The following is an 18,190-nucleotide window of genomic DNA, read 5'->3' on the forward strand; positions in this document are numbered from 1 at the left end:
AACAGTTCCCTAGAATCCAGTGAAAATAGTTTTTATTCCTCATTTCTACTTCTAATTAATTATTGAGCAATCAGCTTGAACCTTGATCTGTGGCAATCACTATAAAATTGGACCATGGCAAAGACTCTTAATTACATTCTGCATCATTCTATAAATAGGCTGTACTGGAAAAAGAAGGAAACATTTTGAGGGTAAATTTTTCTTCATTTATTTAAGTAAAAATATAATAATATGTTATATTGAAACAATGCCAATTTTCGGAATTCATTAGGTCTTTTGGCACCCCAGTGAATGAAACAGATACAGAAAGACAGATACAGAAAGATACTGAGGTTAAGTGACTAACTGGAGGCTAAAATGATGGGAGGACACCGCAGAGCTCAGCAGGGGACACCTCTTGGTAACTATCATCACCCAGAGCCAACAGCCACAATCTAAATTAAACACCCCTAACCCAGGAGAGTCGCAGAGATGTCAATATCACACCAGGAAAATTACAGCCAGGGCTTGCCTCAAAACTCTGAATGCACATCAAAATAAAAAATACACTGTTTCTATCCTCCATTTCCTCCCTTGGAAAAATTATGTCAGTGCTATTTCTAATTCAGTGTTATGCTGGGAAGGTTGCAAATTAATTACAATTATGCCTTCTTTGTGCCAAGTGATAATTTACTGCAATTAATTATCAAAAGATCTACTGCTGTCAATTATGATACTCGCTCTTGAGGGGGGAGGAGCTATCGGTGAGCATCTCAAATCAGTAACAAAGTTATGTTTTGCCCTTCTTTTCCCATTTCCAATTAAGCTATTATAATTTGTTTTCATTATGCCAACACAATGAAAAAACTAACAATGTTACTCTAACCTTTTTCTTAATCTAAACATTATCTAGACTTTCATTAAGTCAACACGTTTATTGTTACACCTGCAAGTCCTACATCGAGGGAGGCACACTTCAGAATTAATGAGCGCAGCTGCGGTCTCTCTTACATTCAGCACTTGTAAAATAGACCTCTTTAAAGTGCCATTATCACAATATTGATAGAGTTATTTATAGCATTGCAAATGCTCCCAGTCATAACAGAGGACTTGTTATCCACAGCGACTTCATGCTGCTGTCATCCTCTGGCCTCCATCCAGAGCCAGGAAGCAGGCACCAAGGTGGACCATCTTTCAAAAATAAGCTCTAAAAGATATCTAAGAAGCTTTTTCTCTAAGTGAATCTAATTGCCAGAAGTAGTTCAAGCTGCTGAGTGACTGACTACCTGTAGGAAACATAGCAAGTCAGCCTGAGCCCAGGTACATAATGACATGTCTCATGTCACCTGTGACCTGACCCAACATCGTTCTGCTGGGAAATGAGAAACTCAAGGTGCAAGGCCAGTGCCATTTCTTCATAAGTAAGTCAAAGAGAGGTCCGTGCTAAAGAGCAGCGTGCTAGAGAGGAATTGTCTGCCTCTGTACTCTAGCTCACACTCTTTCATTCAACAAAAGATGCCCTTCCTTTCTTTTTTCTGTGTGTGGACCTCCTTATTTGCATCTTTTCCCCATTAAATGTTAAGCTCTTTGTAGGTGAAAAGTACACCTTATTTGTTTTCTTATTATCACAGTGTAATAACCTTATACTCTATAATTAGCACTCTATAAATTTAAGAATTTTTTGCCATGTACCAACCATGTGTTAAGCACAGTGGGAGGTCCCATGAGACAAAGATATATGTATCATTTGTTTATACACATATAAAATATATATAGTACATATATGTTTATATATAGGTAGGTGTGTATGTGTGTGTGTGTGTGTGTGTGTGTGTGTGTGTGTGGTGTATGACTGGTAGATCAGTTAAAATTTCTTAAGCATATCCTTCCTGAACTGCTGTCCTGATTTACTTAGATAGTTATGACCAGCCAGTTAATCTATGTTTTTGTAAATTCTTTTTCCTACCTGGATTCTGATCAAATTCACCCCACCTCCCCCACTGACTGCCATCCCTGGGCTTGCCCCTTGAGACTAGTAAAGATGAGCATGTGCAGATCAAACCTGCCAAGCGAATAGGTCAGCGCCTTTGCCAGCCCCCAGCACCGGGCCCAGGGGATAACAGAAACCCAGCTGAGCGGGAGAGATAAGCCCTAATGCATAATCTTCCCCCCCCCCTCCCCCCAGTCACATCTGAGTTTGCAAATGGGCATACTAAAGTGGCCCTGGCCCAGAGGTTTTTTCATATCCATGTGTCCTCTCCAGGCAAACCCTGCCCTGAGCTCCATTCCTTGGACACCCAGCTATCCCTCACCTTCACAGGCACCCTAAAGCAAAACAGAGTATGTGCCCATCCCCTGTCACTTCTCTCAAGTGCAAGGCCAAACAGCGACATAGATTGCAGACACCTTAACATAAGACTCCACGAGTCTTCCCCTTGAATCCACTGCCTGCATTTATTGATACTGCAGGGGACTTTTGCCTGGCACCCTGGTCAGCAAACCTCGGCTCACAAGCCACATGCGGCTCTCTGGCCCCTTGAGTGTGAGTGTGGCTCTTCCACAAAATACCACGTGCAGGCACTACCTCGATAAGGAATGTACCTACCTACATAGTTTAAGTTTAAAATATTTGGCTCTCAAAAGAAATTTCAATTGTTGTACTGTTGATATTTGGCTCTGTTGACTAATGAGTTTGCCAACCACTGGCCTGGCAGATAACAGCTGAGGATGGCTTCTTTCTGCAACCTGAGCAAACTGTATTCACAAAGTGCTTCTCTGGGTGGCAGCCTCTGGCACAGGAAGAGCCTGGTGAAGTAGGAGATCCCAAGATTGCAGTCTTCACTCTGCTGCATTAGTCACTTTTCCCTCCAGGTCTTAGCTTCCTTGTCTGCAAATAGAAGGGGTCAGCCTAGATGAGAGGCTGCAACGTCACCTCCCCTCCGGGATCAGCAGTAACATACATGACAGTAGCAGCCAACAGGGAGTGTTCAGAACTAGAAACAGAGGAAGCCTGCCACACCTACAAAAGCATTTTCATTCTGAAATTTTAAGAAGTGCTTGTATCTGCAATCTAAATTCATCCTGTGGCTGCTAGTTGTTCATTCTGGCTACTAATTACAGCCCCAATGCAAATGATACAATTGGTATTTCAGTACCTACTTTATTTAGTGGTGGCCCTTTATTTCAGGAGTATTTAGAATGTTTTAAATGAAATTAGTCAAATTAGATGTATTGCAAATATGAAGGTTTAGCTGAGCCTCCCTTGGTCATTTCTGGTTAGGCTACCGCCTTTGACATCAGTCCCTTCTGCTTGGGGCGCGTCTAGGCGACCATGTAACTTGCGATGGAGCCGGCTCTCACCTCTCCTGCAGGGTTCAGCCCTGAAGGCAGCATTCAGGACCGCAGTCTGTGGGCAGCTCCTCTGCTCTGTCCAGGAGCTCCTTATCACTAAGGTGACCAACTTTTTTACAATGTAAAGAAGGACAAAAATAAGTTGAAGAAAACAATATTGTAAATAAAAGAAACATTCATTGCAACAATAATACATTATGCATAATATGGTAAATGCATAATAAAAACATTTGTAATATTTTATATTGTAATTATGCTTACATGCCTATTAATTTTTAATAATTGTAAGAAAAGAGTACTATTTAGTAAAACTAAATATCAAATAAAACCACTAATTTGGAGTGGTATTTGGGTGTATTTATCATTTCCTAATTTAAAAATGTCTGTTTTATGCAACTATTTAATCAAAATGCATTATTAATAGATACGGTTTGAAGTTAGATTTCCACTTTAAAACTCGAATTTTGGGAAAATACTTGTAAATAAAATTATATGTATTTGGAAATTATTAAGTAGATAATGAATTAATAAAACATGATTTGTGCTTACCTGACTATGATCGAATATTCACTGAAAAAGAAATAATTGTGAGTCTACAATGTCGTATGTGCCCTGTCGTGTTTCAGTAAGAAGTACACAAAGCCATTTGCACTCTCAGTATATCGCACACTCTCTGGAGGTCTCCTGTGCAAAGCACATGCGTCTCATAATCACGTCTAATTGCACTGTACTGATCTATGACGAATCGTCATGTCAAATACAAATACATCACATCACACACAATGGATCGACTCTGCATCGATTGAATACAGACATTTACAGATTAGTCTTCCAATATCAAAAAGGAGGACATGTAGGAGGACACTTTTCAAGGGAGGACAGAACTTACAAAAGAAGGACTGTCCTCTCTAAAGGAGGACGATTGGTCACCTTATTATCACAGAAGTTTTTATTTCTCTCCCATCTGCCCAGGAAGGATGGCCCTGCCTGCAGCCTCACCCTTCCTCTGTTGTGTAGGACAGGAGGTGGCCAGAGATGCAGAGTTCCATTCAAAGCTGACTCTCCCTAGCAAAAAATTGATGGTGAAAATGCAGCCTTTATGCCTGTGGGGAGCGAGAAAGGAAGCTTCATTGCTCCATGCTCCTCTGGTAGTAACTGTGCTTGCCTCTGTCACTACACTTTTCATACAACATTAGTATTCTTTTTTATGTTAGTTTCTCCCACTAAACCTGTAAGATCCACTAAGGTATTTTTGTGTCTCCAGGATCTAACCCTATGTCTGACACAGCAGACTCAACACATTTTTTATATTAGACCTTACCTATTGTTAATTGCAAGGATGTGGAATTTGTATAAGGTCTACCAGAAAGTTCTGTTCATTTCTATCACAAGTTTCGACACGTAAGCACAGTTTCTTTGGCGCATGTGTGCCTCTCTATTTTTATCATTTAATGTATACATACTGACGTAGCAAATTAACTAAAACAAAGTTGATTCACATTAGTCTTATGTGTGAAGCAATAGTGTACCCATGGCTACTGATAAAGTTCATTTACACCAGTGTAATTTTTACAAATTTCAACAAGGAAGAAATGCTACAGAAGCATGTCTGTCGCATCCACCATATTCCCCGGACTTAGCACCCTCCGACTATCACTTGTTTTTGTCCTTACAAAATTTTTTGAAGGGCAAAAAATTCAAAAATGAAGAAGATATCAAACAAGCACTGGTTCAATTTTTCACATCAAAAGATAAAACATTTTTCAAAAATGGGATATACAAATTGCCCTCATGCTGGCAAGAAATCATTAATAACAATGGCAATTATATTATTTAATAAAGTTTATTGATGGTAAGAAAAATTTGTATTTTGTTTTATTCCAAAAATGGACAGAACTTTCCGGTAGACCTTATATAAACACACTAAAGAAGAAAGGGCATTCTGGGCTTGGGATGAGCATAAACATAATACATATAACTTATAATTATATATATATATATATATATGTATGTATGTATGTTTGACATCTATCTTTTCCACTCCAGTGTATTGCCAGCACCTAGCATAGTCCCTGATATATAATATGTGCTGCATAAATGTTTTCTAAATGAATGAATGAGGAAAGAAATGCTTTCTACAGAATTTCTATTTCTGTCAGCCTCCCCAGAAAAATTGCCTTGGCTTCCTTGCTTTCTCACACTCACCCACCGGACTCCCCCCTCTTCAGCCATGTGTGGATATGTCTGTGTATCTTTGTGTTGGTTGAGGGTCTGGAAACCTCTATACAAAGTTATGTACATACGTGATAAACCAGACTGACAGTTAAATCAGAAAGGCCTTTTTCATAATTTAATTAAATTCCCTTAAATGTAGACATTAGTCAAAGACAACTTTATTGACTGAGTCTAATTGCATATATTTTTTTATACTTTTACTGAAGCCTATTTTTCAAGTCACTTGAAAGACTGCTCCCATTTCTGAAAGGGGATATGCCAAAGCACGGTTTTAATTCATTACCTTTTGGACATACTGTCATTTCCTGGCTAGCACCAATTCGTTACAGAATGTGATAGTGTAATTATTTATGGGAGTTCTAATCCACCTTTCTACAAGAGTTAGTTACAAGAAAATTCTGAAGATCTGTCTGCCTTTCACTCATTTAGTCAGTCAGTCAGTCAGTCAACAAACATTTATTGAGTCCCTATTATGTGCTAAAAATACAAAGATAAACAAAACTGTTCTTCAGGAGTACCAAGTTTGATGAGGGAGGTAGATGAATAAATAATAATTTAGTATAATGTGCACAATAAACTAAGAGATATGTACAAAACACTATAGTAGCCCAGAGAAGGATAGGGTTGTCTAATGGGGCAGAAGTTAAGGAAAGCTTGACAGAATGATGTGTGAGCTGGGTTATGAAAGGGATAGGAGTGTTCCAAACAAATCAGGTGGGGTAAGGGCCTCCCAAGCAGTATAACCGGCAGAGCAGATTTATCATAAGAGGAAGGAAGCACGGTAGTAGCTAAAACATTGAGTGTCTGAGGTGGAGGAGTGGTGGGTCACACTAAAGAGGGAGCCGGAGGCCAGGAAGAAAAGACCTTCTGAGGGTTTTAGGCATAGGCAGCTTTATACTTTAATAAGATGCCTCTAGCAGTGGTATGAAAAGTGACTGTAAGATGGTAGACTTCATGATTCTAGCTAACGCCAGACCTCTCTAGCACCTCTGCCCCAACCTGCTATGGACAAGCAGTAAGAAGCCCCTGGATTCAGATTGCAATTACCTGCAGACTGAAAAGAATGATGAACAACACAATATTTATATATATATAAAGAAAGATGAAGCCAGAGGGAGAGAGTAACTGAGCTCTTTACTTAAGGCTGATAATAACAGCTGCCAATTCCACAACACTTATGGCAAGTGCTTTCACACACATTGCCTCTAGTCTTCAAGTCAACTCTGCAAAGGAGGAATTTGTTCTCTCATGTCAGAGATGAAAACTAAGGCATAAAGGGACACTCTTAAAGTCAACCAGCTGGGAAGGAGTAGAATCAAAACTCATACCTGATTCTAGTGATTCTAGTAGTTCCTTCTACCCCTTCACACTGCACACTGACCACCAAATGAGCCTGGGCATATTCACGAATGAAGTGGAACCATTCTGGAATTTAATGAATTACCAAACAACGCTTTGAGCTGACTTTGGGACTTTGGTAGAGAATAGCAAACCTCCGTGTTTTATTTAACTGAAGTGACCAGTCCAATCCTACTGTTCCTCCAGGCTAAAACACTCTCTCTGTTTCTCTGTAAGTTAACTCCTACTCTTGCTTCAAAACCCAGCCAAGACATTGCTTCCTCCAGAAGCCTCAGACCTGTCTGAAGCCCCTTGCTGTAGGTTGCCTAGTGACTTTGCTTCTTTGCTTTTTTCTATCATTTATCATAAGGCATTGCAATTTCTATTTATTACATCTATTCCCCCTACCCCTGACCAATTTCCCAGTTTCACTAAACAGTTAGTTTCTGATGAGCACAAACTCTGTTTTACTCATTTTTAATTCTTAGGACTTAGCATATTACCTGGCATATATTATTGTTTGAATGAATACGTAAACAAAATGGTGATGGATGGGTCACAGGTCCAATAGTCACAGGCTTTTTCATAGACTTATTTATAGTGTGACTTCCAAGGATCCAATCTGTTTACTAGATCTAGAAATTTTGATATGGATGATTAACAACTAAAACTCAGAGCACTGATCCCTTAAAAATGCTGATGCTTTTATATCAGGTGTTCTCATAAACTATTAGAAGTAAAAGTTAAGGGTTGTGAATTTGAGCTCTTACCCTATCACTGTTACTTGTGGGACTTTGGACAGGTTGTTCAACCTCTTAGAGATGAGAAGCTTGGTTTAGACGATTTCTGTCAACTGTGACTAGAACAATACAATTAATCAAGTTCAGCTTCATGCCTTCCCCAAAAGCAGGCTTTTATAGTGATGGGGGGGGGGGGAGGCAGTTTGATGGAAAAGGTGAGTTTCAATGAACTAACAAGCAAAATAGAGACAGACTCAGACATAGAGATCAGGCTGACAGCTGTCAGAGGTTGGGGGGAGTTGGGGCTGGGTGACAGGGATGGAGGGATTGAGCAAAAAAAGACAAAAAAGAGAGAGAGAAACTCATGGACACAGACAACAGTATGGTGATTACCAGTGGAAGGGGGAGATGGAGAAGTGTATGGGGGAATAAAGGGTGATAGATGAAGACTTGACTTGGGAGGTGGGGTGAATACACAATACAGTGTGCAGATATGCATTGTAGAATTTGGCACCTGAAACCTGTGTAATAATGTTAACCAGTATCACCTCAATAAATTCAATTTATATAATATAATATAATATATAATATATAATATATATATTATAATATAGAGAGAGAAGGTGAGTTTCAGCCATGCAAGGCAGCTGAAATACATATGCAGAAAAGGAATACTACTTGGTGTATATCAGTTTCCCATTGCTACATTAATTACTAAAACTTGAGTGGATTCAAATAACAAATTTATTATCTTATAGCTCTGTAGATCTCACTGGAATAAAAATAAAGTGTTTGTTAGGCTGTATTCCTTTCTGGAGTCTCTAGAAGGGATTCATGCCTTTGCCTCGTCAGGTATCTAGAGCAGGCATGGCCAACATATGGCCCGCAGGCCAGATCCAGCCCATGTATTGAGTTTATGAGGCCTGTGATTAAATTTTTGATATTCTCCGCTACTTTAAAATCTCAGCTACTCAGAAGCGGAAGTGTCTTCGATTATTGGAAATCGAGATATTTAAGAAGATAGTGTACGCGGAAAAGAATTCCACATGTGACTAATCTAGGGTTAACTTCCAATAATTGGTCAAATGGATTCGCAATACTGCTTTTTTTTTTTTTAATTCCATTATAAAGATTTACAACTTTTGTACTCGTCTGTACTCGATATGAACTGTTTGACGCTTAGCGGCGATGTGAAGCCCACATTCTTTTAGGAAGAGTCTGCCAGTGCGCACCCAAGGTCAAACAATTCATTATTTTTGTGGTCAAGTGTGCTGAATTAAGTGGCATTGTAGCATAGACAATAGCTGCAGTTGATAACTGAAAACATGTCCAGGTTGTTTGTAAAACGAAATAATTGTTTTATTTGCGATATAACCCCTTCAAGTTCATTCTATTAATTAAATATTATTTCAATTGATTGTGATACAGTTTGGATATTTATATGGTATGTAATTATATTTTTATTTAAAATATTTTTATTAAAATAATATTGTATATTAAAATTTTTTACTCACATTTATTCATAAACAAATTACATAATAAAATTTTGTTTACTTAAACGAATCGTTTTTGTATTTAACATTTTTTTATTTTAATATTTCGTCCAGCCCATGAAAAAAGTTTTCTTTCTAATCTGGCCTGGGGGCAAAAACTGTTGGCCACGCCTGATCTAGAGGCTACCTACAGTTCTTGGTTCCTGGTCCCCTTCTCCATCTCCAAAGTCAGAAACAGTGCTTGTCTTTGACCATTCTTCCATCCTTCCATCTCTTCCTCTGCCTTCCTTCTTCAGCCTTTCTCTTCCACATTTAGGGACTTACACTATTATATTGGCTTGACCTAGATAATCCAGGATCATCTCTTTCTAAAGTTAGGAATTAGCAACTTTAATTCCATCTGCAACCTTAATTCCGCTTTGCCATGTAAGGTAACATATTCACAGGTTCCAGGGATTGTGATGTGGACGTGATGTGGGGTCCATTGTTTTGCCATTACATGGAAGAAGAGTGCAGAATGAGACAGTGTGGAAGCATTTTGAGGAGGAAAGCCTCATGGTGTGATGAAAAGAGACCTTTTCATTATGGCTTTGAAGTTCATATAATTACTCAACCAGATATTCACCCATGAATTTGAACAAGTCATTTGACATCTCTGAACCTTGGTATTTGCATCTATAGAATGGGAATAACAATAACCACCTCCCAGAAAAAAAAATTAGGAAATAAAATATTCTTTAAATTTAATGAAGCAGGGATTGGCCAAGAATGGGTATTCAGTGAACGAGGACCAAGAGCAAAAAGTTGGTTACAGCTGACCATTGGGAGCTAGCAGAGGAGCAAAAGGAAATAGGGCTTGAAAGGTAAGCAGAATGCATACTGTGAAAAGCCTTGAATGCCAGCTTTTTATTTTATAGACCATGAAGTGCTATCAATAGCATGAACTGGAACAATGGTGAATGCCTTGAGCATTCATCAAGCAAATAGGAATGTCAGATAAATTAGAATGAGTAGCTTTGGCATGAATATTTCCTAAGGACATGTAGGCTAGGCCTCCTTACATCTAGATTTTACATTTTAAGCCAATAAGTAGAAAATTAATCCCCAAATTCTGCTGTTGCCAGTAGTAAACAGCATGTTGCCCTCTAGGTTGCCCTCTAAGTTCATGATCACACATAATTTTAATTCTGCTTTAACTGTAGGCTCATAGATTTCCAATTTATCCAACATCTGGATCACCAGGGACATTGGAAAAGCTATTCTGGGATCTTCCACTTCTGCACTGATGCTTAATAAATATTTGTTAATCAAAAACCCCAAACAAGGAGGAAAAGAAAATTTGGAAATAAAATCAGGTTTTTTGAAGTGGAACATAATTTGAAGAATTTAACTGTGACATGCTGAAAAGTATATATTGTGAGTGAATGACCAGCTAAGGTTAGCAAAATATCCAGGAAAGAAAAAGAGAAAACCTAGAATATTTGTGCACGGGAAGAGAGCATTTTGGACTTATTTTTGTTTTTGTCACAATCATATACTCACACACTCAGACACACACACACACACAACTTGCATACCTGATTATAACCATCAAACAATAACTTTGAACATTCAGAAAGATTCTCCTTAGTACCTATGATAATTATACTATCAAATAGCCCTAAGTAGTATTTGTTAATCAACAATACAAAGTTATTTTCAAAATGTTTTCTACAATACACAAAATATATTTGTTATGGTGTTTCTAGTTAATTCATTAGTAAGTGCTATATAACTTGCTAAGTGTCTGATATTAAAATGAATATTTTTAAATAACCTTTTCCCTCCTATTAATAGGAAAACAAATGAACACTGTGTTTATTGCACCAATCTCTGACAATAATATGAATAACTTAGGGTATGTATAGTATGTTCCAGATGTGTTGACTTTGGCTTCCTGATTTAGAATGCTTGTCAAAGCCTTCTTCACAGACCACAATGTTGTGACTCTAGAAGATATTTTGGGTGAGGGCTAGAGGATTGGATGAAAAAGGTAAGGGAAATAAGAGGTACAAACTTCCAGATATAAAATAAAAAAGCTGGCTTTACTTGGTGATTAGAGCATCATCCCCATAAGCCAAGGTTGTGGGTTTGATCCCCGGTCAGGGAACATACAAGAGTCAAGCAATGAATGCATAAATAAGTGGAACAACAAAGTAATGTTTCTCTCTCTCTCTTTTTCTCTCTCTCCTTCTCTCTCTAAAATCAATCAATACATCAATAAATATTTTTTAAATTAAAATAAAATAAATAAGTGACAAAGGTATAGTGTACAGCCCAGGGAATATAGTCAATACCTATAATATTGTAACTTGGCATGGTGACAGATGGTTACTGGACTTAGTGTGGCAATCACATCATAATGTTGAATCGCTGTTGTACACCTGAAGCTAATATACAATTATACTTTAATTTGTTAAAAATTTCATAAAAATATAAAATAAAATGTATATTTGTTCTTAAACAAAGGGCAAGGAAGGCAGAACTAATATATAGAGAACCTCTGTCTGTCTAAGCTAGCCCTTAATGGACATTATCTCATGCAATCCTCACATCAACCCTGTGAGGGAGCAATTATAAGTCACATGTTTTAGATGAGAGTGTGAATCTCAAAAGTTTAATATCTTGCCAGAGGTCTTTCTACCAGTAAGTGGCAGAATCAGCATTTGGACCAGTTTTCACAGCCATCAGCTCTAACTTAACTTGCCGCTGCCAAGATACTCAGAAAAAGGACCACCAGGATAAAACCAAGATAAGTCTGGATGAGAGAATAGATGCTGAAACCTACAGGGTGGCACCTGAAAAGAGTCATCCTTACTCTTTGATTTATGTTAAATAAAACATCACTGAACTAGGAATTCCTGGTTCAGTTGTCTCTAAAAAGAAACTAAGAAAGACTTCAGCCAATAAATCAATCTCTGGATTGTAGTTGAAAGCATGACAAATAATATTAACCAGAATCATGATAATATTTATTAAATATTTACCATATGCCAGGTTTTCTTCTAAGCACCCTAGAGATATTAACTCTTTTAGTTCTACAACATCTATGTGATGTTAGTGCCATTGTCATCCCATTTTATTGATGAGGGAGTAGAGGCATAACGAGGTCACATGGGAAGGGCTAAGAATCAACCCAGGCAGCCTGGTTCCAGAACCCATGCTTTCACACACTAAACCACACTGCCTTCATGAGAGGGATTCAAGGTCATACAACATCAAAAACCACAGAACCATGCTGATACAAGAGAGTCTTCTATCCATATAAATAATGATGCTGTATGTTTATAGAACTTTGCAATTTATAAAAAGGACTTACTCATTATCATTCATATCATTCACTCATTATTTATTATCTCAATTGTGTCTGTTAATGTAGCCTGAATGTACATTTTTAGCCATGCTGTACAGATTCTTTCATTCATTCAAAAACTTAGTATTGAGCATTTGTCTTGAGCTAACTTTGGAGACAGAGAAGTAATCAAGTAAAATCTTACCCTTGCCTTCTTGGAGCTTACAATATAGTGGATATGACATTCTTTACTAAATAATCAAATGAGTGTATAACTATATATAGTGCTAAAAGTGATAAATGAAAAGTATTGGGAATTATGAGAGAATATGACAGAGAATGACCTAGTCAGACATTCAAAGACCCACTGACGGACCTCATCTGGAAGAAGTCCCTGTGAAGTTAATTTGAAATGAAGGGATTAAGCAAAGAAAAAGAAACTTATAGACACAGTGTGGGGATTGCAGGAGGGAAACAGGGTGAGGGAAGGTAGAGGGAAGAGGAACACTAGATGGTGACGAAAGGAGACTTGACTTGGGGTGGGGAACACACCATGAAATATACAGATGATGTATTGGAGAATTGTGCACTTAAGGTTTATGATTTTATTGACTAATGTCACCCTAATGAATTCAATAAAAAAATTTTAAATAATTGAGAATTAATTTAAATTTCACTGAATCAGTAAGGACTTCTCCTTCACTTTAACTAAATTACAAGCACTTTTCATACACCTTACTCTTCTTCGTTCTTCCATATAAATTATCATCTCCTAACATATAATTTACTTATTTATTATGTTTATTTTTGGTCTGAGTACCCCTCTCAACTAGAATGTAAGTTCTATGAGGGTTTTTTAATCAGTTTCATTCACTGTTTGGCATATAGACACTCAATTAGTACTTGTTGAATGAATGAAGGAAGGAAGGAAGGAAGGAAGGAAGGAAGGAAGGAAGGAAGGAAGGAAGGAAGGAAGGAAGGAAGGAAGGAAGGAAGGAAGGAACTAGTAGAAAGGACTTGGTGGCGTAGAGACCAGCAATGGGGGGGAGGGGTTCTCAGTAGAACCCTCAAAGGTTTGAGGGCAGGAGAGCATATTGAATTTTGAAGGAACTCAAGAAGGTCCTGGAGCATAGGAAACACATGAGGGAGGAAAGTGGCAGGTGATGAGATAGAAAGGGAAGAGTGGACCTGTGTTTATAAATAAAAATTCAGAATGTACAATCCCCTCCAAAAAACAAGGCAGTTATATGTGTGCTTCCAGTTAGATCCAGCCTACTTTGCCATCTCTTACACTTCTCTAAGAGGAGCATGGGGCTACTTTCTCCTTGTAAAATAATGGCCAAGCTTGAGTAGATGACAGGGAGCGGCAGAACCCTCAGATTGGGGAATATTTAATATTTTGTTAAAATACGGCCACTTAACATACGTGAAGCAGAAAAGCTTGATGGGTATGGTTGATTTATGAGCAGCTGGATAGTAATGCATGGAATGTCAAAGTGTATGAATTTTGTAAAGTGTCCTAATTCTGGTTTGTTAAAATGTAATATAAAAAAGTGGTCTCCTAGATCATTATTGTCTCAGCTAGGGATAATTGACACTGTGGCAGATAGCCAGCATTGTCGGAGGAAGGAGACTATTATGGGAGGCTGGCACACCAGACATTCTAAGGCCCACCAATAGATTCCTACCTGCCTGCTCCAAAGCATCTTTGTACTCTTACAGGAAAGAGCAATGTGTTCCTTAGGACAGGATGCCAGATGATGCCCTCCTTTATGTCCCTCCACCTGGCTCAGAAGAGAGAGGCTGTGTCTTTCAATTAAAGCAGACTCTTGTCAAACTGCTGTTTTGATTCAAAGCTTATTTAATACAGACTCCCAGACTATGCCTAACATGTGGTAAGACTCAGAAAACCCTGTGGCACAGTATTACAGGAGGTGCTTTGGGCTTGCTTCTCTCAAACAAATTAAATGCCTGCATTTCATACACTTCACAAGGCCAAATTAAACACTCGTCAAAGGGGAGATGCATTTTAATGTGCAGTGCCTGCAGCCTCCTTGACACTAGCTAGCTTTCTTAACAAATCCCAGCCTGTCTCCGCTGGATAAATGAAGATGGCATTTTATCTCTTAGGTGGTCATTTCTAAGATTTAAGTCTTCTCTAAAAGGATGCTTCTTGTTCTAGCTCCTTTGAAATTCTAGTTAATACATGGAAAACTCCTAGCCATCACAGATAGTTTATTCTTGAAAATGTATAAATATTGCCTTAAGTGTCAGCTATCCATTTTGCCCAGAAGGTAATTCATAGTAAATTAAATGGTATCACCATTCCAGATACCCTTCCCAGAATGCCACGCTGAAAACGTTTGGAGAACAGCTATTCACAAATCGAGTGATAAAAACTTATTCTGTGATTGCATTTTCTGCCATGGTCACTGCTAACTCTTTGGTTGCTATAAACTAGATCTATCTAGAACCTGGTTTAGATGAAAATCTAGACAAAAACTAACATAGGCACACCTAGTAGTGATTTTGCCACCCAGGTGTTGACCTGGGAGATGTTTAAAGATAGTAAAACCTTGCTCTAAGTTATTTTCTTACCTTTCCAAGTCCTTATATTTATTCTGGAATCTTACATGCCCAGGCTAAAATAGTCCTCGAAAGAACAATTGGTAAAGTAAGTCTCAAACACAAGCCAGCTAAACAGCTGCATTAGAATTACCTAAGGATCTTATTAAAAGTATGATTTCCCAGACCCCACCCCTGACCTACTGAAACAGAACTTCTGGTTGTGGAATCTAGGGATCCGGGATAGTAAGAAGTTCCTCCAATGATTTTGATCCTTAACCACCACATTTGGGAACCACTGAATTCTATTCCTCCCCTCACCCCCCAATCAGACTGATAGAAAACCTCTCCTGGCACACGAGCCCTTATATAGAGATACAATAAGTAGTCCTCCTTCCCCTTTTTATTATTATTTAAGGACAGAGAAAGGCCTCAAGTTATCAACATTAATTTTACACCTTCATCTTATCATGTGGGTTAGATAGGGCATTGCACTGTAAGGAAGAGTAATGCAACATTAAAGTCAGTACACAAAGGGTTCAAATGTGGGGAGTGGGTTATAGTGGCTGGAGGTTCCAAGCAAGATGATAACATCAAGCACCTGATACACCCACCTGGAGTAGGACTCTCTACCAGGAAGCAAGTCTAAGACCATCGTGAGGCGGAGGGAGGGGGTTGTCAATAAAAGTTGGGTGAGAGCCTTGTCAAGTAATTATAACAATAGCTAGTCTTCATGGGGCTTGTTATGTACCAAGCATTTTTCATGTATTATATCACTTCATTCTTGTAATGGCCCTTTTACATAGGCACTGTTATTAACACAATTTTACAAACAAGGAAACTAAAACACAGAGGAGTTAAGTAACTTGCCCAAGATCACACAGTGAGTGACTGAACTAGAGTTCAGAACCAGGCATGGCAGCTCTAAAATCTGCATCTTTTTTTTTTAATTTAGTGAGAGGAGGGGAGGCAGAGAGACAGATTCCCACATGTGCCCTGACCAGAATCCATGTGGCAAGCCCACTAGGGAGCGATGCTCTGCTCACTTAGGGCCATTGCTCTGTTGCAACTGGAGCCATTTTTTAGCACCTAAGGCAGAGGCCATGGAGCCATCCTCAGCACTCCGGGGCCAACTTGCTCTAATAGAACAATGGCTATAAGAGGGGAGGAGAAGAGAAAGAGAGAGAGATGCAAGAGAGGGAGGGGTAGAGAAGCATATAGGCACTTCTCCTGTGTGCCCTAACCAGGAATTGAACCCGGGACATCCACACACCTAGCTAACACTCTATGACTGAGCCAAACTGGCCAGGGCCTAAAATCCACATCTTTTCATGAAAGCATACCACTTCTTAATGCTGTAGTAGACAGACAGCACGAAGCACTGAATAGGAAAGGCAGCCCAACACTGGGTGTGTGCAAAGATCAGCCTACCAGTTACTTAAAAAAGAAAATTACATCTTGGTGAACACCAGGACATTTCAGGCACAATGAATCCCAGACCATAGAGCAGCAAGACTAATTCTAAACTGACTTCACCCCCCAGGGATGGAGTAGGGGCTACTTCTATTGTGAATGCTCTAAAAGGGACTGGATCAAGAAAGACGGGGATTGGGCATCGTCTTAGCTTAGTCTGCCTTGACAACATGCCATAGACTAGGTGGCTTAACCAGAGAAATTTCTGTTCTCACAGTTCTGGAGGCAGGAAGTGTGCCTCCAGATGAGGTGCCAGCAAGGTTGGGTACTGGTAAGATCTCTCTTCCTGACTTAAGATGGCCTCTTCCTCTCTGTGGGATCACATGGCCCTTCCTGGGTGCCTGTGCATGAAGAAAGGTGATTCTCTCTTCCTCTTCTTACAAAGCCACCAGCCCTATCAGATTGGGACCCCACCCTTGTGACCTCAGTTAACCTTCATTACCTCCTAAAAGCTTTATCTCCAAATACAGTCACAATGAGGGTTAGAGGTGTTGGGGTTTAAACATATGAATTTAAGGGACACAAATCGGTCCAAAGCAGGCATTTGGATATAATGGGAAAAGGCCAATCCAACATCAGCAATGACAATAGAAATCCCTGCTGCTCAGTGATTGTGCCGAGAACTGAGCTAAGCACTTCATGTATATGATCTCATTTAATCAATGCTCCACAAACCCAGTCTTAATAAATCAATTTTTTTAGATGAGGAAACCTGGAATCAGAGACTTGGAGAATGTTGGGGATAATTTGTGGCCAGGATCTGACTCTGCTCAGTCTAACTTTTAATTCCCATGCCAGAAAAAACAATTTTTGGATCATGGATCCCTTTGAAAGTCTGAATAAAGTTATGAATCCTCTCCCTAGAAAAAATACACACACACACACATACATACACACACACACACACACACACACACACACACACATAAGTTGGCATATAATTAATTATAAGGGGCTTCCCAGCCATCTAGAGTATAAAGTAATATGGATCATAGATTTATTTTTTCCTGGAGAATCAGTATTTCAAGTAACCATATTATAGAGTGAAGGCAATTTTTGCATAAATTCCTAAGGGAAACACATACATCAAAGAAACCTCTATGCTGCACAGGTGGCACTGAGTTAAGCTCCCCGGGGAATAAGCTCCCAGTCCCCTGGCCAGGGTAACCAGGCTGCCTCAAGCTCCTTCTCTCTGTTTTCGGGAATGGGGTTGATGAAGGAAGAGGAAAATGCTCTTGAAGAGATAGATACCAGAGTGGGCTGAGGACGCCTGCAGGCAGGAGTCTGGACTTGAGATGCAGCGAGGGATTAGCAGGTACCAGAAAGCTTGAAGCGGATCTGGAGGGGTAGAAGGAAGGGGCCTCTCGTGAGGGGCCACCACTTAGCAGCTCACTCCAGCCCACTGTCTCCAGGAGGAACGTGGCTTCTGTGGGTACACATATTCATCTTTGTTAAGGCAAAAAATCCAGATTTTTATGTAAAACCTCCCGTTTTCAAATGTTGACCCTTGGAAGACACATAACCTAAGAAGAGCATCTCACCCTTTATGAGCCTCGGTTTCTCCATCAGTAACGTGACAATTAGAGCAAGATGAGTCTCTTAAGATTTTTTCAAAGATTAAGTGAAATAAGGTACATAAAAATGCATGATAAGCTGTAAAGTGCTGTATAGGTGTTAACAGAGAA

General features: G+C 39.1%; 1 long non-coding RNA gene across 1 annotated transcript; it reads right to left on the reverse strand.

Annotated features, from left to right (window-relative positions):
* Positions 1-2,606: 2,606 nt before the first annotated feature.
* Positions 2,607-6,947, reverse strand: LOC136400201 (uncharacterized). The gene is made up of 4 exons (XR_010750263.1): positions 6,894-6,947; positions 4,261-4,395; positions 3,340-3,439; positions 2,607-2,866 (listed from the first exon to the last, which is right to left on the reverse strand). It is a non-coding gene; the product is annotated as an uncharacterized lncRNA (long non-coding RNA).
* Positions 6,948-18,190: the final 11,243 nt, after the last annotated feature.

Source organism: Saccopteryx leptura, chromosome 3 (assembly GCF_036850995.1).
Source record: "Saccopteryx leptura isolate mSacLep1 chromosome 3, mSacLep1_pri_phased_curated, whole genome shotgun sequence".
NCBI lineage: Eukaryota > Metazoa > Chordata > Mammalia > Chiroptera > Emballonuridae > Saccopteryx > Saccopteryx leptura.